We start from the raw sequence: 24,457 nt of genomic DNA, 5'->3' as shown, positions 1-24,457 counted from the left end.
GTTTCCTCCCCACCCACTATCTCCTTCAACCCTTTTCTTCCCTGCCCTCCCTCTGAATGCTGAAAGGAGCATTATATGCTTAAGCCTAGAAGGTGAATTTGACCTCACGAAACAATGAAAGTAGAAAAATTATGAAAAATGGGCTTATGGAGAAGTGAATGGGGAGGAAGAAATTGATGGGTCTATTAAAATCCAGATACGGAGGTTTGGAATGAGTTGAAATATTTTAATCAAACTGACACAATGATAAAAACAACGGTTAAAAAATATTTCTTTTTTCCTGGCAAAGTGTAAACTAGACTAAGATGAGTCTAAAGAGACTCATTTCATTTTCCCATAGGAGAGTGAATTATGAGAAAATATTCATGAGAGGGGGAAGAACGTGGGCCACATAATCTTTAACCAGCCAAGACTGCATGTAGTCTTGAATGAGACATTTTTGCTTTATATGCAGAAAAATCAAATACAGATCAATGGAACAGGCTTATAAAAAATATATAATGAAATGTATTATTGGAATTCTGATAACAGAACTTTTAAAAATTATTCTCTTACTGGAATTTAGAATACCTCCCCATGTGAGTGTCTTGAACCCAACTATCAAAATAACCAGACGATTACAGAATACTGGATAGATAGGTTTCTAATATTTCTACCTGGTCTAGTGTGTGTATAATCTAAAATGAGTGATTAATTCTGCCTAACTACCAAACCCCTAAACAAGATTGACAGGTCAACAGGATAAAGAAGAAATTCAGATTCAGTATAGCCAGCCACTGATTTCAATTATTTCTTTCTATAACAAAAATTCAAATTGCAAAAGTAAAGAAAAAAATGTAGGTTGTGTAGGTGGAGACCTATTCCTATGAGATTAGGAATCATAATAGTATTTCAATACTCAATTTTGGCACCGTATTTCCAGTATATTGTACATATTTTACATTGTATTCTTAGCCTTTATAATTGAGCACAAGATTACCTGAGTGCTAAACTGGAACTAAAAATTCACCATCTCTCACATAGCCAATTATTTCAATCTTTGTCTCAATTTTGAAGTTTATGACACCTACACTTACTACTTTTTCTGTTTATCATTCCATTTTTTTTCTAAATGAATAAGGGCAAATGCAATAAAACATTCAAATAATGAAGTGCAAAATTGGCAACACTTGCAAAATAGAACTGTTGGCTATCAGGCACTGCCAAATAATTCAAATAATTCACAGAGTTTAAAATCAGAGAACTAATAGAAGGACTTTATGAGTTTTAGTGCATGATAATGTAAAATGAAGTAGGGATTTGTGAAATGAAAAAACTTTAAAATTCAGGGTCCACCTATGCTTTCCAAAACCACCCTACCAATGAAGCGTATAGACTATCTCCATGATAGGTGACAAGGTCAGTCTACAGAAGAACCTGAAAAAGAGATTAGAAACACGTTCTTCTAAGTACAGAAATTGTGGTTACTTTACCTTAACTGATGATGCTAAATATGTATTTCTGTGTGTGTGTATATATATACGTGTATGTGTGTATATGTGTGTGTGTGCATATATATACATGTGTGTGTTTATACGTGTGTGCATATATACATATTTGTGTTTGTGTGTATATATATATATCACACACACTTCTTTCAGAAGTAAAGCAAAAATGGGAGTTATATTCATCCTCAGTTAATCTTGACAAAGAACAAGAACCTGTTTATGATGTAAAAGTGGTAAGATCTTGTGGAATAGCGACTTTACCACCTTGGAGAGTCACACATGAGATGAAAGGCACCCATGGAATTTTCAGATATGTGTAAGAGACTTTAAAATGCAAATTTTCAATGGTTCAATGAAAAACATTTCAGGTGCACTTTTAGCCCTCTTCCACAATCTTTCTTTTTTTTTTTCTATAATGAAACAATTTTATTTTAAATCTTCAATTACTCACCTTAAGCTAAAAAGTCTTTGATACATAAACACCACTTCAAATGTACATTTGCGATGCAGCCTTCCATCTTAACTGTTTTCTGTATTAGTTTAATGTTTTGACATGTACATAGGTGTTTGAATTAGAAATAACAAGGTGCAAATCTCATTCCTGCAATGTTGGCTATGCAGCGCTGAGTTAGTTAATTTCTCTCTAAATTTAAGTTTCTTTATTTGGGAATAGGGATAATGCAAACATCCAAAATGTCATCTGAGGATTAATGAAATTACGTATATGAAATAACTAAGATAGGACTTCCCACATGGTATTAGTTCACTTATTCATTAAATATGCATCAGTCGAAAGCAGAGCACACACTGAATGCTGGGTAGGCAGCAAGGGTCTGGTGACAGGCAGAACAGGAACAGTGCCTGCCTTGGCAGAGCCTGGAGACTTAGAAGTAAGACAGCAAGGAAAGTAGGAAATCATAAAATTAAAGCGAGAGGAGAATTTTGGGGATGATGACAGTACAAAGAAGTGAGCAGATCTGGGGAATTTGAGAAGACTCCCACAGGTGGTGAAGTCTAAACTAAGACTTAATAGGAAATGAGCCTACCGAGGTGTGGAAATAAAGTAGGACAGAAGGCAAGTTCTAAGCCAGTGGTTCTCAACCGGGGGGTCTCGCCCCACAGGAACTGTATTAAAGGGCCACAGCATTAGGAAGGTTGAGAACCACTGTTCTAAGCAGAGGAGATGATGCGAAGGCCAAAGGGCTATGTGCTATGTTTGAAGAATGCAAAAGATTAGTTCCAGAACAAAGTGAGTCCAAAGTAGAGAGTGGTAAGGGCTGAGCCTCTAGCAGTAAGCAGGAACCAGTCTCTCAGGAATTGGTGAAGGGATTTGTACTTTGTCTTGGAGATAACAGAGAGATAATGACCTGCTTTGAATAGGAACAATGTGATCCCAAGATCAAGGTGCTGGTGTCTGGCAAGGGCATTCTTGCTGTGTCAATGCATGGTGGAAAGCAGAAGGGCTGAGAGGGGAGTCAGAATCAGGATGACCAACCCACTCCCACAATAATAGCATGAATCCATTCATGAGGAAAGAACCCTCATAGCCTCATCATTGGGCTCCACCTAACAACACTCTTACACTGAGGACACATTCAAACTAGAGCAATACCCTCTTAACTAACCTATCTCTATTCATGTTTCTTCAGAATCAACCGTTCAGAAATGAGCCCCTCTTTGACTCTTTTCCTTTCCCCTGGATATTCATTAGTTTTCCTAGGTCACCACTAATTCACACTTGAATTAATAGTATAATTTTATAACTGATCTTACGGGTCCAGTAGCAAGAAAATCTAAAAAAAAAAAAAGATACATTTAATAAAGACTCTCTCACTTACTTTATACAGATCTTAGCAATCTGTATAAATTCTCCTGGAGCCCAGAAAGCTCAGTGAATTATTTAACTTCATATAGCTAGTAAGTTATAAAATCAAAATTATTACCAAGGAAATCTCTTTGACAACACAATACTTTTCCTATCACATTCAACCTATATGTTATTCTGCTTTCAGATTTATCTTCTTTAAACACTAATTTCAGCCCTTCAGAATCTGTCAGTGACTCCCCTTTGTCTGAAAATACAATCCAAGTTCCCTGCCACTCAAGGATCTCAATTATCTGCCCTCACCTTACCTACCATTATTTTCCACAATATCTCAACAGAAATCCCCGCCCTATTCACTCTAGTGTCACTGTGACCTGCACACACCACACTTGTTACAGGCATGTAAATATTTGCTTATGATGCTTACTGCACTTAAATCACCATTTCTCACCCGCAGCCCCAAATCCATCCAGTTCTCTCAAGCCAATTGATGAATATTTAATCTTCTCCAAAATAACATTCCTCTACTTTGCCAACAATAATTTACCTCTAATTGAGTTCTCGTTTATATCGAATATTTAAAAAACTCAAACTCATATTGTACCATGCTAAATAATTATTTGAGGTAAATAAGTTGTCTCCTTCAAATTATTTTCAAAATTCTTGATAGGAAGAAATAAATTTCTTTATTATTTCCCTTTAATGAACAACTCAGTGCAAATCATTGAATACCTGTTTAAATGATTAAAATCCATTTTCAGTGATCTCATTAAAGAGAAATCTATATGCCCAGCAAACCTCCATTTCATGACTTTTACTTGGGTCATCAGCTCTCCCTACTCTACTACCATTTATAACAGAAATTTGTGTCACTAAGAAAGAGAACTGTTTTTTTTATTTAAAGAGTGTAAAGTAAATCCCGCAGCCAGGTGTGGTGGCTCACACTGAAAAACTAGCTCATTAGAGTGGCTCGCTCATAGAAAACTAGCAGGGTGTTGTGGCAGTCACCTGTAGTCCCTGCTACTCAGGAGGCTGAGACAAGAGAATCACTTGAGCCCAAGAGTTTGAGATTACTGTGACACCATGGCAGTCAACCACAGGGCGACCAAGTGAAACTCTTTCTCAAAAGTAAATAAATAAATAAAGTAAATCCCTCTGTCAACTAATACTATGTTTGTTTTTTTTTTAACCAATTAAACAAATTAGTATCTCAAATTACCTTTCATACCCAGAAATCTCTGAATCCTAGAAGCCAAATTTAGCATCAAGAAATTTGTTGCTAACACAAAGAAACACTCCTATAGGAAGTATTTACATAATTTAAATTAGGGGAATTTTTTATTACTTTGCCCAGTTTAATTTTAATTTTAGAATTTAAAGACATTTATAATATATAAGTTCATCACCTGTGGTTAACCAAAAAAGGTGTCTGTAGTTCCCTATTTAAAAGTGAGCATCAAGCGTTTATTTAACATTGCATCATAACTGTGTTTTAATTCGAAAAGGATACAGAATTGGTATAGTTTAACTTTGCTTGCCTTTTCTATAAACACATTTTGTCACAATTTTGTGAACAACTTAGAGAGTTTCAGATCATCAGTCCTATATGAAAACACTGGTGATCAGATAGTTCCAAACATGATTTTGTGGATCAGATAATTCAATATGAATCAATCTACGACCAAAAGTTTCAGTTAGAGATGAGTGACACAGGGCAACACAACTCAAGTACATTATCTTAATACCATTTTTCATACCATCTTCGGAATGCCTGATGCTAAAGTTATTAATTTATGTGTGAGATACTCGCTACTTTTGATTCACTTCAGAACAACTTCATGATATCCCGACAGCCAGTGCCAGCAAGAATTAGTAGTATTGTTTGAGAATAGAAGACCCAAAATAAAAAAAAGCCACAAGAAACAACTCAAGACAGAGAAAGTTAGTAAGCAGAAAGTCCCTCGGAATTTGAATAACCCCACCCACATAATCAAAGAAATGTACATGAAAACATTCCTTTTTCCATTTTTATCTCCTTACGTATGGAATGTCCTTACCATATTAGTTAGCCAGACTTATATGCTATCAGCTACATTTTCATCCATTTCTTTTCCCTTTTTCATCCAGCGAACATTCTAATAATGCTACAACATGTCCTCTGGGTTACTGTGAGATGTAAATGTGCTAAAAACTAATAAAGTAGAAACTACTTAGAAAAGTTTTTTGACAAGCTTATCGGAGCTGAAAGGCATTATTATCACACCTATCTCAAATAATAACCACCTGTTGTAACCCAGAAAAATACTTTCTGTGTGATACTAGTAAAAGATTACTCTAGGAATTATGGAAGAAAGAACTATATTAAATATCCACTCAACTGCAGCAAAAATAGCAGGGTGATAACTTGGAGGAAATCACAGGTCCAAAAAAAAAAAAAAAAGTTAGTATTTAAGTCAGTAAGTGGAGGCGGCTCTGCAGGCTGTCTGGCTTGTGACTACCATCCAGGATCCAGCTCTTGTTTGCTGTTTTTCTTTTTCTCAGTCCCTTCTGAACTGCCCTACCTCCCCTGGCTATTCCAGAAGCACATTCTTTTGGTCTCTAGTTTCTTCAGAACTTAAAAAATTTTCTCCTCTTCCAGTGACCTCTTCCCTCCAACCTACATTTTTTGTTTACCTTGAATAAATAGATCTCTCCACCTGGAGCAATTTGATTTCCCCAGGGAAGTAGGAAGTGCTTGTTTACTTCTTGCTATGAGCCAGTAATATATTTTTTAAAAGACTTAGCATGGTTAGATAGGAGATCATTTGACATAGCAGAGCAAAGACTCATCATCTATGTGCAAATATATGTAGGTTTGTATAATGTAGTATGCAAAATACAAGTTGTACAGAATAGACTAGAACCAATCTTCATCTGTTCCAAAATAATAACCAGATTAAAGCCATAGATTGGTGTTTACAGAACTAAATATAAACTGCCTAATGATTCCCAAGGTCCAAAGCCAACTCTTCAAGAGAGATTCTCACGTCAGAGCAGCAGTGTTGGTAGAAGGTATTTATCCATCCAAGAGGAGTCTGTGCTAAAGCCAGTACATCAGTAATGATTTCCTGTGGTTATTCCCAGCCACTCTAAGAAATAGGATGTTGAAATAAGCGCCAGGATGTGCAGATGTGAAATGTAAATTTATACGCTTTAAAGATTTGAATTGAGAAAATTGTAAGAGAGCAAAAGTCACAAAGCTGTACAAATATTCAATCCTGTTCATTCTTAGAACTATCAACACTGAGCAAAGAGAGCAAAATGAATTAGATTTAGAATGTTTTAAAGACAAATGTAGCCAGAAATCACTATAAGATTATAACTTAAGAATTGAACTTAATTTAGATGCAAAATAAAAATTGAATATTAGAATCAAATATTTGTGACATCTTATTTCTTTCAGAATTTTAACGATTGGACACACTGTCATGAACCTAAAGACTGTCTCCAAATATGAGTAACTTGAATAGCATAGGCTTATTTTGCTCTTTGTGGGGGAGTTTTTTGTTGTTGTTATTGCAAATCCCATTGGATTTTCATTTTTTATCATTTTGAATTTCAAAATATTAAGGCGCTATAAATGTTTTAGTCACATGGATGCCTTGTATAAACGCTAGGGGCTTTTAGTGTGTTAGTCACCAGAGTAGTGTGTACTGTACCTGACAGGTGAGTCTCCACCCCCGACCCCCTCCCAGCCATCCCCCTTCTTATTTTCTAATGCCCTTTACATCTGCCTGTGCCTGTGTGAGCCTACTGTTTAGCTCCCACTTATTAGAGAGTACATGTGGTATTTGTCTTTGCATCGCTCAGATACTTCACTTAGATAGTGGTCTCCAATCAATGCCTTTCAAGTTGCTGCAGAAGACATGATCTCATTCTTTTTTATGGCTGAGTAGTATCTCACATTTTCTTTATCCACTCAGGAACTGGTGGGCACTTTGGTCGATTCTACATATTTGCAATTGTGACTTGTGCTGTAATAAACATTCTCATGCAGGTGCCTTCTTTATAAAATGACTTCTTTTCCCCTGTGTAGATACCGAGCAGTGGGATGGTGGATACAGGGGTAAGTTTACACCTATTTCTTTAAGGACTCTCCACACTGTACATCACAGAGGCTGCACTGGCCTCCAGTTCCTATTTCTCTGCTTCCATGCCGGCATCTACTGTTCTTGGACTTTTGAATAATGATCTTTCTGACAGGGTTAAGGACCTATTTCTCTGTGGTTTCAATACACGTTTCCCTGACCATTAGTGATTTTCCAGATCTTTGCTGGTCATTTGTTTACCTTTTTTTGATGGATGTCTTGTCTTTTGCCCACTTTTAAATAAGGTGGTTTGTTTTTTCTCTTGCTGATTTGTTTGAGTTCTTTGTGCATTCTCGACATTAGCAATTTGTTGGCTATATAGCTTGGGAATATTTTCTCCTGTTGTGTAGATTATCTATAAACTTGTTATTTTCTTTGTTGTGCAGAAGATTTTTAATATCATTATGTCCCATCTGTTTATTTTTGTTGTTAGTGATTTGCTGTTGGCATCTTAGTCATAAATCACTTGCCTAGGTCAATGTCTAGAAGAGTATTTCCTACATTTTCTTCTAAAGTTTTTATGGTTTCAAGCCTTTGTTTAAGTGGGTTATCCATCTTGATTTAACTTTTATATATGGTAAGAGGTAAGGGTTCTGTTTCATTCTTCTCCATGTGGCTATCCAGTTTTCCCAGCATCATTTATAGAATAGTTTCCTGTCCCCAGTGTAAGTTGCTGTATGCTTTGTCTAAGATTAGTTGGTTGGAAGTAAATGATTCTCTATTCTAATCCATTCATAATGGATAAAAGTCTCTGCTTTTATAACAGTACTATGCTGTTCCACTGGTCTATGTTTCTACCTTTATACCAGTGCCATGCTGTTTTGGTTAGTATAGCCTTGTAGTATAACATGAACCAGGTAATGTGATACCACCAGATTTGTTCTGTTTTATTATTATTATTATTATTATTAAATCATAGCTGTATACAATAATGCAATCATGAGGTACAATGTGCTGGTTCCGTATATAGTCTGAAATATTTTCACTGAACTGGTTAACATAGCCTTCATGGCATTTTCTTAATTATTGTGTTCAAACCCTTATACTCTACACTTAGTAAACTTCACATGGGACCAGATTTGTTCTTTTTGCTTAAGATTGCTTTGGCTATTTGGGGTTTTCTGGTTCCAAATGGAGGTTAGAAGTACTTTTTTCTAGGTCTGTGAAATAAGGCACAGGTATTTTGAGACTGTCCAGATTAGGCCTGCGTACAGTGGCATGAGTCAGCCCTTGTGTCTTGAGAATAGCCCCGCCCATGCTCTGCTTGTGGGAGAGGGCAATTGTCAGCCTTCTCCAGTGTGAGAACTGCCCCTTTTAGATCCTCTGGCTGCAGCATTTTCTGGCCAGGTGTCACCTTGAGTACAGCCTAACCCTCATTGACAGGCTGTGGACATTGTCAAACTGCCCAGGTCCCTTATCTGCAGTAGAGGTGAAAGGCACTGGCCCACTCTCTGGGCCCAGCTACTCCACTCCTACCTTCTACCTTGAACTGGAAGGGGTCATGGGGAGGCATTAGCAATGAATATGATCCCTGGGTAGGGGTAGAGCTCTGGGGAATTTAAAAGGATGCCTAGAGTTTGCTAGTGGGAGGGTCACCCCTGCAACCTCTCCCCAGAGCAGTCTCTCAGCACAGTTTCCAGATAGCTCCTTATGTCAGCTCTGCTGTACAAGGTCCCTCCTGTGGTCAGATAGCCCTGATCATGGGGGGAGTGTGAGCCCCAGGGTTCTCCCCTCTGTGCCTTCCCCGTGTGTGCACCCATATTCCCTATGTACCTCTGAACCCCAGAGCAGGTCGCATCTCTTCCTTTACCTTCACTTGGGTACCTCCTGACACCTCTCTTTGGATTCACGGTGCTCTTTGTCAGATGATGCATCTGAAGGTGGATATCCACTCACCCACTTCAGTCCTCTCCATGAGAGCCAATGGATGAGGCTACTTCCAGTTTGCCATGTTTCCCCACTGGATTTTAAATCCACTGGGTTATTTTGAAAATGAAAAACAATCCACTGAAACCCACCATTTTCTTTGTACTGAACATAGAATTGCTATTTTCATAGCTATCTCAATTTGGAACTCTGTCATTCACTGTGACTTCATAAATTTGTTTTTCTAGATAAGGCCTAGAAAGGCTGATTATTCCCTGCCAGCTCTGTGACAGCAATTTCAGCAAATATCAAGAAGTAGTAGCGACTACTAATAGGTCGGGAAAGTTGGAACAAGAAAAGTATCTCCCCACACAGAGAATCAAGATCCTCTGATCCATATAACATATGATTCAGACAACACATTACCCGCTATTAAAAAATAAACGCCATTAAAATACTGGCAGCAAATTTCCCCATTCGCTATACTTGCTCAGTATAAATATAAATTGTATAAAATAAAATAGAAGATAAGTGTTATTTATTTACTGTTTCCTTTAAACTCAATTGCTGTCTTTGAACTAGTTTTCTTCTTTGTCTTAAGAATGAAACTTTGCTTTGTCTCATTTATACATATATATATATATATATATATATGTATATAGTTTGTTTGTTTTTTGCAGTTTTTGGCTGGGGCTGGGCTTGAACCCGCCACCTCTGGCATATGGGGCCGGCTCCCTACTCCTTTGAGCCACAGGCACCACCCTCATTTATATATTTTTTAAATTTCAGGTTAACGTGATGGTACAAACAACCACATCACAATATTTGAATTTGTTATATAAAGTCCCTCTTATAGTTATGCCCTGCACCCAGAAGGTGTGCCATACCCCCATACATTGTGCCCATTCATTGGGAGCACACCAAATCCCCCCTCCCCTCTCCTTTTCCCCCCTAACTTGAACTGAAATGAGTTTTTCTCCTATGTGGGTATGAATTAGATTGTCTACTGATTTCACATTAGTATTGAGTAATTGGATATTTGATTTTCCATTCTTGTGATACTTTACTGAGAAGAACATGTTTCAACTCCATCCAGGTTAATACAAAGAATATAAAGGCATCATCTTTTTGTGACTGAATAGTACTCCACAGAATGCACATACCACAGTTTTGTTAATCCATTCCTGAATGGATGGAAATTTAGGTTGTTTCCACATCTTTGCAATTGTAAATTGAGCTATGATAAACAATTTAGTGCATATGCCCTTGCAATAAAACGATATTTTTTTTCTTCTGGGTAGATGCCTAGTAGTAGGATTAGGAGATCAAATGGGAGCTCCAATTTATGTTCTTTGAAGATTCTCCATACTTCTTTCCAAAGAGGCTATATTAGTTTGCAGTCCCACCAACAGTGTAAAAGTGTTCCTGTCTCTCTACATCCACACCAACATCTGCAACTTTGAGATTTTGTGATGTAGTTTAATCTTACTTGGGTTATGTGATACCTCAGGGTAGTTTTGATTTGCATTTCTTTGATGATCAGGGATGATGAGCACTTTTTCATGTTTGTTAGTGATGTATCTGTCTTCCTCAGAGAAGTTCTGTTCATATCTCTTGCCCAGTGATAGAAGAGATTTTTGTTGTTGTTGACTAATGTGAGTTCTCTGTAGATCCTAGTTTTCAAGCCTTTGTCAGATTTGTAATTTGCAAATATCTTTTCCCATTTTGAAGGTGCTCTCTGTTTTGATTGTTGTGTCCTTAGTTGTGCAGAAATGTTTCAGTTTAATTAAGTCCCATTTATCAATTTTTGTTGTTGTGGTAATTGTCATAGATGTCTTCTTCATGAAATCTTCCCCTAGGCCAATAGCCTCAAGAGCTTTTTCCACACTTTATTCTAGAATTTTTATTGTTACCTGCTTTAGATTTAAATTTTTTATCCACCTCGAATCAATTTTTGTGAGAGGTGAAAGGTGTGGGCCAAGTTTCAGTCTTTTACATGTGGTTATCCAGTTCCCCTAGCACCATTTATTGAATAGGGATTCTTTTTCCCAGTGTGTGTTCTTCTTTGGTTTATCAAAGATCAGATGGCTATAAGCAACTGGTTTCATCTTCTGGTTTTCTATTTGGTTCTAAATGTTTATGTCTGTATTTTTGTGCCAATACCAGGCTGTTTTGTTCACTATGTCCTTGTAGTATACCCTAAAGTTTGGTGGGGTGATGCCTCCAGCTTCATTTTTATTACAAATTTTTATTGTAACAAAATTATTTTAAATTTTAATAAAATAAATTTAATAAAATAAAAAATTATTTTCTTGCCTTGGCTATATGGGATTTTTTCTGGTTCCATATAAAACGAAGGATTCTTTTTCCAAATCTTGAAAGTATGATGCTGATATTTTAATGGGGATTGCACTGAATCTGTAGATTTCTTTGGGAAGCATAGATATTTTAACAATGGTGCTTCCTCCCAGCCAGGAGCATGCTGGCTCTTCCATTTGTTAATGTCTTCTGCTATTTCTTTTCTTAGGATTTCATAATTCTCTTTGTAGAGGTCTTTTACCTCTTTTTTTAGATATATTCCTAGGAATTGTGTCTCTGATTAGTTCCTCAACTTGGATGTTATTGGCATATACAAAGGCTACTGATTTGTAGACACTGATTTTATACCTGAGACATTACAACAGTCATGATAGGATATTCCCATATTCTCAGACTCTCAAGTTTTCTACTTTATTTCTTTATATGTACAACCCTCTTTATACTTCATAATGTTATTATGTTTAGATGATAATTTAAAGAGTGGAAGGCATGTTTTTGATATTTCTTATGATCCAGGCACAATCAGATAGTGCCATAACTCTTTGGTATCACTGGGGCCTGTGTGTCTGTAACTACTTTGTCTTTAAGCAATGATCTAAAATAATAGGTGAAACTTCAGTGGAACATTTCTCAACTGGGATTTGAATATTCCTATTCAAGGAATATTCCTATTCAAGGAATATTCAAAGGTATGATCACTTTCATGAGTTTTATGGTTGAGTCTCTGGGGTTTTCTAAGTATAACATCTGTAGATCCTAGTTATCAAGCCTTTGTCAGATTTGTCATTTGCAAATATCTTTTCCCATTCTGAAGGTGCTTTCTTTGTTTTGATTGTTGTGTTATGCTCTGAACATCAAATACCATTTTTATTCTGTAGCTAAAATCATGCCATTTTGTAGCTCTAATAATGTAATTACAAGAATCCTTTGCTGCTCTGCAAAACCAAAATTCTAAGTTTGTTCTTGTGGTTTCTTTCTGAACTTTTCTTTTCCAGTTATGTAACAGAAAAACCCCTGTTTCAAGGCTGGGCACAGTGGTTCATACCTGTAATCCTAGCACTCTGGGAGGGCAAGGCAGTTGGATTGCTTGAGCTAGGAGTTTGAGACCAGCCTGTGCAAGAACAAGACCCCACCTCTAAAAATAGCCAGGCACTGTTGTGGGTACCTGTAGTGCCAGCTACTTGGATGCTGAGGCTAGAGAATTGCTTGAACCCTGGAGTTTGAGGTCTCTATGAGCTATGATACCACAGCACCCTACTGAGAGTGATAGAGTGAGACTCTGTCAAAAGAAAGAAAAAGAAAGAAAGAAAGCGAATCGTTTTTCTGCATATTTTCAAGAAGCTATACAAAAGTATTAAAATTCTCTTAACATCATAAACAAAATATATTATCTTTTTCCATTTTAAATTCCAAGCATATATCTGGTGTTTTACCCATAAATCATATAATTTATTCATTCAACAAACAATACTGCTTATCGATAATATTCTAGGCCACTAATTTAGAACCAGAGAACTTGAAGACACCCAAAATGCATCTGAAAGTCCATAGGAATGTTCAAATCCCAGTTGAAGAATGTACCATTGAAGTTTCAGCTATTATTTTAGATCATTGCTTGAAGACAAAGTAGTCACAGACACACAGGCCCCAATGACACCAAAGAGTTATAGCACTATCTGATTGTGCCAGAATCCTGAGAAATATTAAAAACATGCCTTCCACTCTTTAAATTATCATCTAAATACAATCACATTATGAAGTGTATAGAGGGATGTACCTATAAAGAAATAAAGTAGAAAACTTGAGAGTCTAAAAAATATGAGAACAGCTTATCAGGACTCACCTGACCTCAAATTGACAATCTCTTTTTTAGAATAAGATTAAGATGTTTTATTTCTTTATTGAAATGGTCGCTTCTACCTCACACAAACCTCTTATGGTTTCCCTGGATATTCCTACTTTCTGTTTTCTTACCATTCCAAGAATTAATTCATTAATTCAGCAATTGACTCAACATTGAATCTTTTTTATATGCTCCATGATCTTTCTGAATGTCTACAATACAATTACAACAATGACTTTAATATCTTTGTCTGCTACATCTAACACTGTGTCTTTTATAACATTTGGGTCAGTTTCAATTGATTCTTGTCCTTATTACAGATCATATTCACTTGCCACTTTACATAGCTGGGAATCTTTGATTGGATACCACACACCATGAATTTTCTCTTGTCAAGTACTGGGTATTTTTGTGTTTCCCTAAATATTTTTGAGCTTCACCTGGGGCACAATTATATTACTTAGAAAGAGTTTGATCCTTTCAGGTTTTTAAAGATTTGTTGCGTAGAACAAGAATGATGTGTAGTCAGCTACTGAAACGAGACACTTTTAAGTACTCTGTCAGCACTTGGTGAATCGCAAGGTTTTCTATTTTGACTGGATGCAAAAGGCATTAAATTTTTGCCCTTCATTCTTTGGGGACGGGGGGGAATCCTTCGCTGCCTTTGGGTAGTTTCCCCAAATGTATGCATTGATCAGCGCTCAGCTGGAATATGGAAGTGAGACCCTCTGTAAATCTCAGGTTTGCTCTCTCTCTCTCTTTCTCTCTTCCCCTCTCTCTCAAGATAGAGATGATAGAGATAGAGACAGAGACAGAGATAGAGAGGAGAGAGAGATACCTGAGGATAGATATCTGACAGAGAGTTATCTGAGGCCTCTCTCCTTAACTCATGCACCCCACTAGGCTCTTCCTAGGTTTCCTTCCTAACACCGGGACCTGGAAATTCCCTCAAACGGCAAGCTTTGGTAATCACAGGGCTCATCTTATTTGTTTTCCATCTCTCAGGGATCACTTTTCTTCCTTGCTTCATATCTTTTCTCTCAAAAACCATTCTTTTATGTACTATGTCTGGATTTCCTTTGTTCTTTCATGAGAGAAAGTAAATCTAGTCCTTGTTACTCCATCTTGGCTGAAAGTGGAAGCCTGTTGTGGGCACCATCTACTTAGCTGTTGTCTTCGGGTAGTCAGTCATGTCTCTAACTAAAATGCTAGGGTTTCCATTATTAAAATAAGGTGAAATTTGATACTAGACACAATAAAGAGTTTGGGCCTCAAACACTGAGAAAATTAATTTAAATACCTTATATTCTGTATATAATTTGTCTTTTCCAAAAAAAAATAGCTGGAATGGTTTTAGAACCAAGAGAGGAGCAATAAAAAAATACCTCAGCATTATGAAAAATAATCATTATACTCAAAGAACTTCCATTGATCTATATGTATTCCTCACTCCAGTTTAACAGTTAACTGTGAAAAATTTGCAAATGCTCCTTTTGAAATAGAAAGTAAATGCTTCAGAATTTTCTATCTCTTAATCTGTTGTGATTTTTTAAAAGATAATGTTTGGGAATTCACAAGCTTCTGTTATCCTTCTACACACTGCTACGTTAATCTTGTTCTAACTTTTTGGGGCTGGTAACCTAACAATTAGCTTCTTCTAGTTTAGTAATGTCCTAGACAAAATGAATCAGACAGAAAAATTTCTGCAAAGTTGATTTGAGACTAAATTCTTCCAAATCAATTTGATGAATTACATGAATATTATAAATCTAGGAAGACTTACATATGTAAGGTTATCAGTCAACATAAGAAAACAATTTAAAAGATATTCTGTGAGTATGTCTAAAGGTAAGTCTTGTGGCCAGTGCCTAGGAGATAGCCAAGGGGAGTACTTCACAAGAGGGACTTTACCTAACAATTGCAATCAGTGTAACCTGGCTTATTGTACCCTCAATGAATCCCCAACAATAAAAAAAAAAAAAAAAGTGACCACAGTGATATTTGGCAATGAGGTACGTAACACATTTTCCAGGATGAGCTCATGAACTTAACTGTTAGACAGAGGTCAAACACAATCTTTGGGTTTCCCATTATGCATCTGGAGAGGGCTCCCCTTCCAGTATTATAGGAAATATTGTCTTTTTCTGCCAGATACATCTGTTCAGTACCCAAGGAGCCCTTCAGTTCAATAACATCCTAGATTCTTTTTTTTTTTTTTTTTTGTAGAGACAGAGTCTCACTTTATGGCCCTCGGTACCGTGGCCTCACGCAGCTCACAGCAACCTCCAACTCCTGGGCTTAGGCGAGTCTCACTTTATGGCCCTCGGTAGAGTGCCGTGGCCTCACGCAGCTCACAGCAACCTCCAACTCCTGGGCTTAGGCGAGTCTCACGTTATGGCCCTCGGTAGAGTGCCGTGGCCTCACGCAGCTCACAGCAACCTCCAACTCCTGGGCTTAGGCGATTTTCTTGCCTCAGCCTCCTGAGCAGATGGGACTACAGGCGCCGGCCACAACGCCCAGCTATTTTTTTTGGTTGCAGTTTGGCCGGGACAGGGTTTGAACCCACCACCCTCGGTATATGGGGCTGGCGCCTTACCGACTGAGCCACAGGCGCCGCCTGACAGGTTGTTTTTTTTTTTTTTTTGAGACAGATTCTCACTATGTCACCCTTGGTAGAGTGCTGTGGCATCACAGCTCACAGCAACCTCCAACTCCTGGACTTGGGCAATTCTGCTGCCTCAGTCTCCCAAGTGGCTATGACTACAGGCACCTGCCCCAGTGCCCAGCTATTTTTTTGTTTCTGTTGTCAATGTTGCTTTAGCTAGCCCCAGGCCAGCTTCAAACCTGCCAGCTTCAGTATATGTGGCGGGTGGGGTAATCACTGAGCTACAGGTGCCGCCATATTTGACAGGGTTTTTTTTTTTTTTGGCAGTTTTTGGCTGGGGCCTGGTTTTCTTATTTTTTTTTTTTTTATTAAATCATAGCTGTGTACATTGATATGATCATGGGGCATCATTCACTAGCTTTACAGACCATTTACAAAGTTTCACATATACCCTTGTAAGATGCACCACTGGTGTAATCCCACCAATCCCCTTCCCTCTACCCACCTCCTCCCTCCCTCCCCTCCCTTTCCCCCTTCCCCATATTCTTAGGTTGTATCTGGGTTATAGCTTTCATGTGAAAACCCTAAATTAGTTTCATAGTAGGGCTGAGTACTTTGGGTACTTTTTCTTCCATTCTTGAGATACTTTACTAAGAAGAATATGTTCCAGCTCCATCCATGTAAACATGAAAGAGGTAAAGTCTCCATCTTTCTTTAAGGCTGCATAATATTCCATGGTGTACATGTACCACAATTTATTAATCCATTCGTGGATCGATGGGCACTTGGGCTTCTTCCATGACTTAGCAATTATGAATTAAGCTGCAATAAACATTCTGGTACAAATATCTTTGTTATGATGTGCTTTTTGCTCTTCTGGGTATATGCCCAGTAGAGGGATTACAGGATTGAATGGCAGATCTATTTTTAGATCTCTAAGTGTTCTCCATATCTTTTTCCAAAAGGAATGTATTAATCTGTATTCCCACCAGCAGTGCAAAAGTGTTCCCTTTTCTCCACATCCGCACCAACATCTCTGGTCTTGGGATTTTGTGATATAGGCTAGTCTCACTGGAGTTAGATGGTATCTCAAAGTAGTTTTGATTTGCATTTCTCTGATGATTAAAGATGATGAGCATTTTTTCATATTTCTGAAGGCCACGTGCCTGTCTTCTTCAGAGAAGTTTCTCTTCAAATCCCTTGCCCAGCCTGCGATGGGATCCCTTGTTCTATTCTTGCTAATACGTTTGAGTTCTCTGTGGATTCTGGTTATTAAACCTTTGTCAGAGACATAACCTGCAAATATCTTCTCCCATTCTGAGGGCTCTTTGCTTGCTTTACTTACTGTGTTCTTGGCTGTGCAGAAGCTTTTTAGTTTGATCAAGTCCCAGTAGTGTATTTTTGAAGCTGCTTCAATTGCCCGTGGGGTCCTCCTCATAAAATACTCGCCCATCCCGATTTCTTCAAGGGTTTTCCCTGCACTCTCCTCTAGTATTTTATAGTTTCATGTCTTAAGTTTAAATCTTTGATCCACTGAGAGTCTATCTTAGTTAATGGTGAAAGCTGTGGGTCCACTTTCAGTCTTCTACAGGTTGCCAGCCAGTTCACCCAACACCATTTGTTAAATAGGGAATCTTTTCCCCACTGAATGTTTTTAATTGGCTTGTCAAAGATTAAATAACGATAAGTAGCTGGATTCATCTCTTGGTTCTCTATTCTGTTCCAGACATCTACTTCTCTGTTTTTGTGCCAGCACCATGCTGTTTTGATCACTATTGATTTGTAGTACAGTCTGAGGTCTGGTAGCGTAATTCCTCCTGCTTTGTTTTTATTTCTGAGTAATGTCTTGGCTATTCGAGGTTTTTTCTGATTCCATATGAAACGAAGTATTCTTTTTTCAAGATCTTTAAAGTATGACAGGGGAGCTTTAATAGGGATTGCATTGAAATTATATATTGCTTTGGGTAGTATGGACATTTTAACAATATTGATTCTTCCCAGCCATGAGCATGGTATGTTTTTCCATTTGTTAATATTTTCAGCTATTTCTTTTCTTAGAATTTCATAGTTCTCTTTATAGAGATCTTTCATGTCCTTTGTTAGATAAATTCCCAAATATTTCATCTTCTTTGGCACTACTATGAATGGAATAGAGTCCTTAACTGTTTTTTCAACTTGACTGTTGTTGGTATATATAAAGGCTACTGATTTATGAATGTTGATTTTGTAACCTGAGACGCTGCTGTATTCCTTGATCACTTCTAAAAGTTTTGTAGTAGAGTCCCTAGTGTTTTCCAGATATACTATCATATCACCTGCGAAGAGCGAAAGTTTGATCTCTTCTGACCCTATATGGATACCCTTGATCGCCTTTTCTTCCCTAATTGCAGTGGCTAAAACTTCCATTACAATGTTAAAAAGCAATGTAGACAATGGGCAGCCTTGTCTGGTTCCTGATCTGAGTGGAAATGATTCCAATTTAACTCCATTCAATATGATATTGGCTGTGGGTTTGCTGTAGATGGCCTCTATCAGTTTAAGAAATGTCCCTTGTATACTGATTTTCTTAAGTGTTCTGATCATGAAGGAATGCTGGATATTATCAAAAGCTTTTTCTGCATCAATTGAGAGAATCATATGGTCTTTGTTTTTTAATTTCTTTATGTGCTGGATTACATTTATGGATTTACGTATATTGAACCAGCCTTGAGATCCTGGGATAAAACTGACTTGGTCATGAAGTATAATTTCTTTGATGTGTTGCTGGATTCTGTTTGTTAGGATATTATTGAATATTTTTGCATCTATATTCATTAGTGATATCGGTCTATAATTTTCTTTTCTTGTTGGGTCTTTCCCTGGTTTGGGGATCAGGGTGATGTTTGCTTCATAGAACGTGCTGGGTAGTCTTCCTTCTTTTTCTACCTTTTGGAACAGGTTGAGTAATATAGGTACTAATTCCTCTTTAAAGGTTTGGTAGAATTCAGACGTGAAACCATCTGGTCCCAGGCTTTTCTTTTTAGGGAGGTTTTGTATGGTTGATGCTGTTTCCAAACTTGATATGGGCCTGTTCAACATTTCCACTTGATTCTGGCTAAGTCTTGGAAGTATTCCAAGTATTGGTCAATTTCCTTCAGATTTTCATATTTCTGAGAGTAAAGTTTCTTGTAATATTCATTAAGGATTTTTTTTATTTCTGAGGAGTCTGTTGTTATTTCATCTTTGTTGTTTCTGATTGATGAGATTAGAGATTTTCCTCTTTTTTTCCTGATTAGGTTGGCCAAAGGTTTATCTATTTTATTGACCCTTTTGAAAAACCAGCTTTTTGATTTATTGATCTGTTGTATTATTCTTTTGTTTTCAATTTCATTTAATTTTGCTCTAATTTTGGTTATTTCTTTTATTCTACTGGATTTGGGGTTGGAATGTTCTTCCTTTTCCAGTTGCTTGAGATGTCCAATTAAGTTGTTAACTTCCTCTCTTTCCGTTCTCTTGAGGAAGGCTTGCAGGGCTATAAATTTCCCTCTTAGAACTGCCTTTGTGGTGTCCCAGAGGTTCTGATAGTTCATGTCTTCATTGTCGTTTTGTTCCAAAAAATTGGCGATTTCTTTCTTAATCTCATCTCTGACCCAGCTATCATTCAGCATGAGGTTATTTAACTTCCATGTTTTTGTATGAGTATGCAGATTCCTGTTGTTACTCAGTTCAAGTTTTATTCCATGGTGGTCCGAGAAGATGCATGGAATAATATCTATTCCTTTAAATTTACTGAGGTTAGGCTTGTGACCTAAGATGTGATCAATTTTGGAGTAAGTTCCATGGGCTGATGAGAAGTATGTGTATTCCGTTTTATTGGTATAAAATGTTCTGTAGATGTCTGCTAAATCCAAATGTTGGATGGTTAGGTTTAAATCTAAGATTTCTTTGCTCAGCTTCTTGCTGGAGGATTGATCCAACACTGTCAAAGGAGTGTTGAAATCTCTGACGATTATGGAGCTGGAGGAAATCAAGTTGCTCATGTCTGTTAGAGTTTCTCTTATAAATTGAGGTGCATTCTGGTTGGGTGCATAGATATTAATAATTGAGATCTCATCATATTGAGTATTACCCTTAACAAATATGAAGTGACCATTCTTGTCCTTCCTTACTTTTGTTGGTTTAAAGCCTATTGTATCTGCAAATAAAATTGCAACACCTGCTTTTTTCTGATTACCATTTGCCTGAAATATGGACGACCATCCTTTCACTGAGTCTCTATTTGTCTTTTAAGTTAAGATGTGACTCTTGTATGCAACAGATATCTGGCCTGAATTTTTGTATCCAATCAGCTAACCTATGCCTCTTTAGAGGACAGTTTAAGCCGTTCACATTAATGGAGAATATTGATAAGTCTGGTGAAGTTTTGGATATCGAGTTTTTCAAAAGTCCAGTGGGCATTTTTAATCCTTTGGCCAGTGTGGAAATTGGAGTTTGATCCGAAGTTTCTGAGTGAGTTTACTTTTGTGGTATAGGATTGGGTTGGTCATTATGGAGGATAGGTCTGAGAATATCCTGAAGAGCTAGTTTGGTTATGGCAAATTTCTTCAACATATGAATGTCATTAAAGTATTTAATTTCTCCATCATAAATGAAACTCAGTTTAGCTGGATACAAGATCTGGGGTTGAATGTTATTTTTCTTTAGGAGATTAAAAGTCGGTGACCACCCTCTTCTGGCTTGAAAAGTTTCAGCAGAGAGATCTGCAGTCATTCTAATATTCTTCCCTTTGAAGGTAATAGTTTTCTTTCTCCTGGCAGCTTTGAGGATTTTTCTCCTTCATATTAACTTTAGGGAAGTTAACTATGATATGCCTTGGGGATGTCTTATTGGGGTTGAGTCGTGCTGGGGTTCTGAAGTTGTCCGCTATCTGAATTTCAGAATCTCTAGGCATGTCTGGAAAATTCTCTTTCATAATTTCATGCAGAAGGGCTTCTGTGCCCAGCGAGGCCACTTCATCTGTTTCTGGAACCCCTATGATTCAGATATTCACCTTCTTCGAATTATCCCAGAGCTCTCAGAGAGAATGATCCGTTTTTGCTCTCCATTTCTCTTCCTCTATGAGAGTTTGGGAGCATTCAAAGGCTTTATCTTCGATGTCAGAAATCCTTTCTTCTGCTTGCTCCATTCTGTTGCTGAGGGATTCTACTGTATTTTTCATATCTTTGAGGGCTGCAAATTCTTGCTTCAGTGTGTCTAAGTCTTTGGTGGTTTTGTCTTTAAATTCGTTAAATTCTTGAGACAACTTTTGAATTTCTCCTCGAATTCCTAATTCCACTTTGTTAATCTTGTCTGCAATCCAAATTCTGAATTTGATTTCTGACATCTCAGCCAGTTGTTTATGAATGGGATCTTCAATTGCATCTGCCATATCTTTCCTTGGGGGGGTTGATCTATTCTGGTTATTCATGTTACCAGAGTTTTTCCGCTGATTCCGCCCCATGGTTGTTTTACTCCCTCTGATTTTTTTCCCCTGTGGCTTTGTCGAGGGCCTGTACAGTGTTGTGGCCTGAGAAACTGGGGCCCTGTCTGGTGTGGTGGGGCTAAGTGGTTCTGTCTTGTTTTCAGCTGTTTTCTGTTCCACCCTAGTAAAACAGATACTTTGGATTGAAGTCTCAGCTGTGGAGAAATATCAGCAATTAAGTCATCCCGTCCCCCACCGGCAAACAATTAGAAAAGAAAAATCAAACCTTCCTACCACCGTGCACCCAGGGCACCACCTGATTTGTCCTCAGGCAATTGGTTCAGTTCAAAAATGTCCAAATCAATTGTCTCAGTCTGCACCTATCTCGGGTGAGAGAGTTTAAGAGGTCTCTGGGAACTAGATCACAGGGGTCTGGTGACTACTCTGGTGTGGCTTGCTCCAGTGCTGCGTGGAGTCAGGAGGAACCACCCAGCCAATAGATCAGTCTGGGAAGGTTGGTCCTCCTTCCCCACCTTGCACCACTTCACATCCAGTCACTGATAGCCCTGCAGTTGGCTGACCCAGTTGCCTGTAGTGAATCGGTACTCCAAGAGTTTGTACCTGCCTGAATCATAAGGAAGTCTGCCAGGCCGCTGCGCTCTGCCTCTCTCCAGCAGGAGGAGGTGAGGCCTGACAACCTCAGGCGCTTGATGAAGGTTGAGGGGTTTTCACTCAGGTCCAGTCTCGCCCCTGATTAATGTTACTGACAGAACAGAACAGAACAACTCTGCAGTTCCCCTGCAGTAGAGAAGCTGAATTGAGCTCCAAATCAGCTTGTCTTTGCTCTTGTATTGTCTATAGGCTGACGATCCCCTGAGGGCCAGGTGCGTCTTAGGTTTAGTAAAGTGGACCTCTGGGTCAGCCCCACCCTGGGAGTTTCCCTGGTTTGCAAGTTGGAGTTGCCTCAGGCAAACTCAGAGCCTCTGGTTGCCCAGGGAGATGGGGGTGTGGCTTCAGAATATTCGGTAGTGAGCCGTATTGCTAGCAAAAGAGGGCTGCTGCTTTATGGCTCAGGCAACGGATGCTCCGGTGTAGCTCCCCTCCGGCCAACCGTCCTCTGTCTGCTCTATACCCCAGAGTCTGCACCGACAGGCTGTAGCTCAGCACTGTCTACACCCCTCGAGCAATCGCCCAAGAGTCTGGACCCCTGGGGGACAGGCCTCCAGACCTTGGAGCGACAGCAGAGGGGAATGCAGGGAGCACTGGGAGCCTGGGGCTGCGGGCAGAGAACACACAGATCTCTACACAGTTTTATGCCTGGCCGTATTGTCACCAAAAGACGGATGTCACACTGTGCCTCAGGGAACTGCCACTCGGTGCAGTCCCCTCTCCGCCAATGGACCAGGACTGGCCTCCAGACCCCAGTGTGAGCGAAGGGGAGCACTGGGAGCTCAGAATTCCAGGTAGAGACTATATACAGTTTATACAGTTTTATGCCTGGCAGGAGGATGCTGTGGCACCCTAGTAGGGGAGGTAGGTCCAGTTTTTAGAGGGTCTCTGCCGTGGAGTGTAGTGGGAGGACCTTTGAACTCTGCCCGGTTGTTTGTGGGGCACTCTGAGCCGTTCTCATGGGGGATGGGACTCCCGTCCACTTGGTGATGGATTTTGTACCTTTTGTTTGTATCCTTGTGGTCGCAGCTCGCCTCAGCGGCATTGACGTGCATTCTACAACCTTCTCTCTTAGTGCAGCTCAAATCCACCAGGTTACTTGCTGAATTTTTGTCCTTTAACTCTCCTTCTAGACGGGAGCCTCTGTGGAAAGCTGGCTTCAGTCAGCCATCTTGTCTCCTCCTTCAACATCCTAGATTCAATGAATAGTTTGTCTATTTTATTTTACTGAATACCTCCAGAGCCTGGGATCTCTTTTTTTGATATCTTGGGAAGTCTGGTTAATTCATAGCATATATTTTACATTTTAACCTTCTAGAAACAAAACAAGTGAGGGAAATAGTTTTTTACAAAATAAATAAAGCTTAAAACAAAAAAAGGTATACTTTTTTTTTAATTCTCCCTCAAATATATGAAGCACATTTTATTCAGAATAGAACCATGACAAGATTCCTGATGTACACCTTTCAGGAATCTCACATTGATTCTGAATTCTAAATGGTGAAGCACATTTTAAAAGTTTTGCAGTCCAGAATCAATATGAACCTCAGTTTAAAGCACAGGACTATCAAAAGATATTTTTTCCCAGAGTGTTTTTGTGTTCTATAGAACAAGAAGAAGGCAAAAGACTTGAAAGGAATCTACTGTCTCTCTGTGGTGCAGAATGGATAGGCGGCCAGGGGATGTTTGAGGAAAACTCTGGGGCTATTATGAGTTTGAATTCTCACAGGGAAGAGTGCAATCTCAGGAAATGGAAAGTGAATATAAAACCAGCAAACAGAATCACGGGAGTAAAAGTTTATACTTAGTTGATAGGCTTTGAGATTGGGAGAGGGACAGGAGGGGAGTTTGAAATTTGCAGCAGAGAAAATCTTTTTCTTCTACAGAGAGATTTAAGCTTTCCATACCTGAGGTATTGAATGACTAATAAAAAATAACCACCACTTTGATTTTGTGAATTTCAGCAGCAGCATAGAGAGATCCCCCTGACACAGGCTAGAGATGTCCATTTCTCACCCGATTCAGGCCATCATTATTATTAGCTAAATATTGTCAAGAATGCAATATTTTATGTTCTTTGAGAATGGGCTTAGACTATTGTATGAGAGCAAACTGTGTGTCACCTATGTGTTTGAGATTAACTTTTGGTGTCTCTATATTGTAAAACCCCTCTGATTTTATATGTTCTTAACACAGAACCAAAATTACTTTTACCTATTAGTGCAAGAAGGCAAAAAGGCAAAATGATATCAGCTTCAGCTTTCATGTCGGTTATC

This window comes from Nycticebus coucang, chromosome 11 (genome assembly GCF_027406575.1).
Source record: "Nycticebus coucang isolate mNycCou1 chromosome 11, mNycCou1.pri, whole genome shotgun sequence".
NCBI classification, from domain to species: Eukaryota; Metazoa; Chordata; class Mammalia; order Primates; family Lorisidae; genus Nycticebus; species Nycticebus coucang.
Note: the sequence above shows the minus strand (reverse complement) of the source record.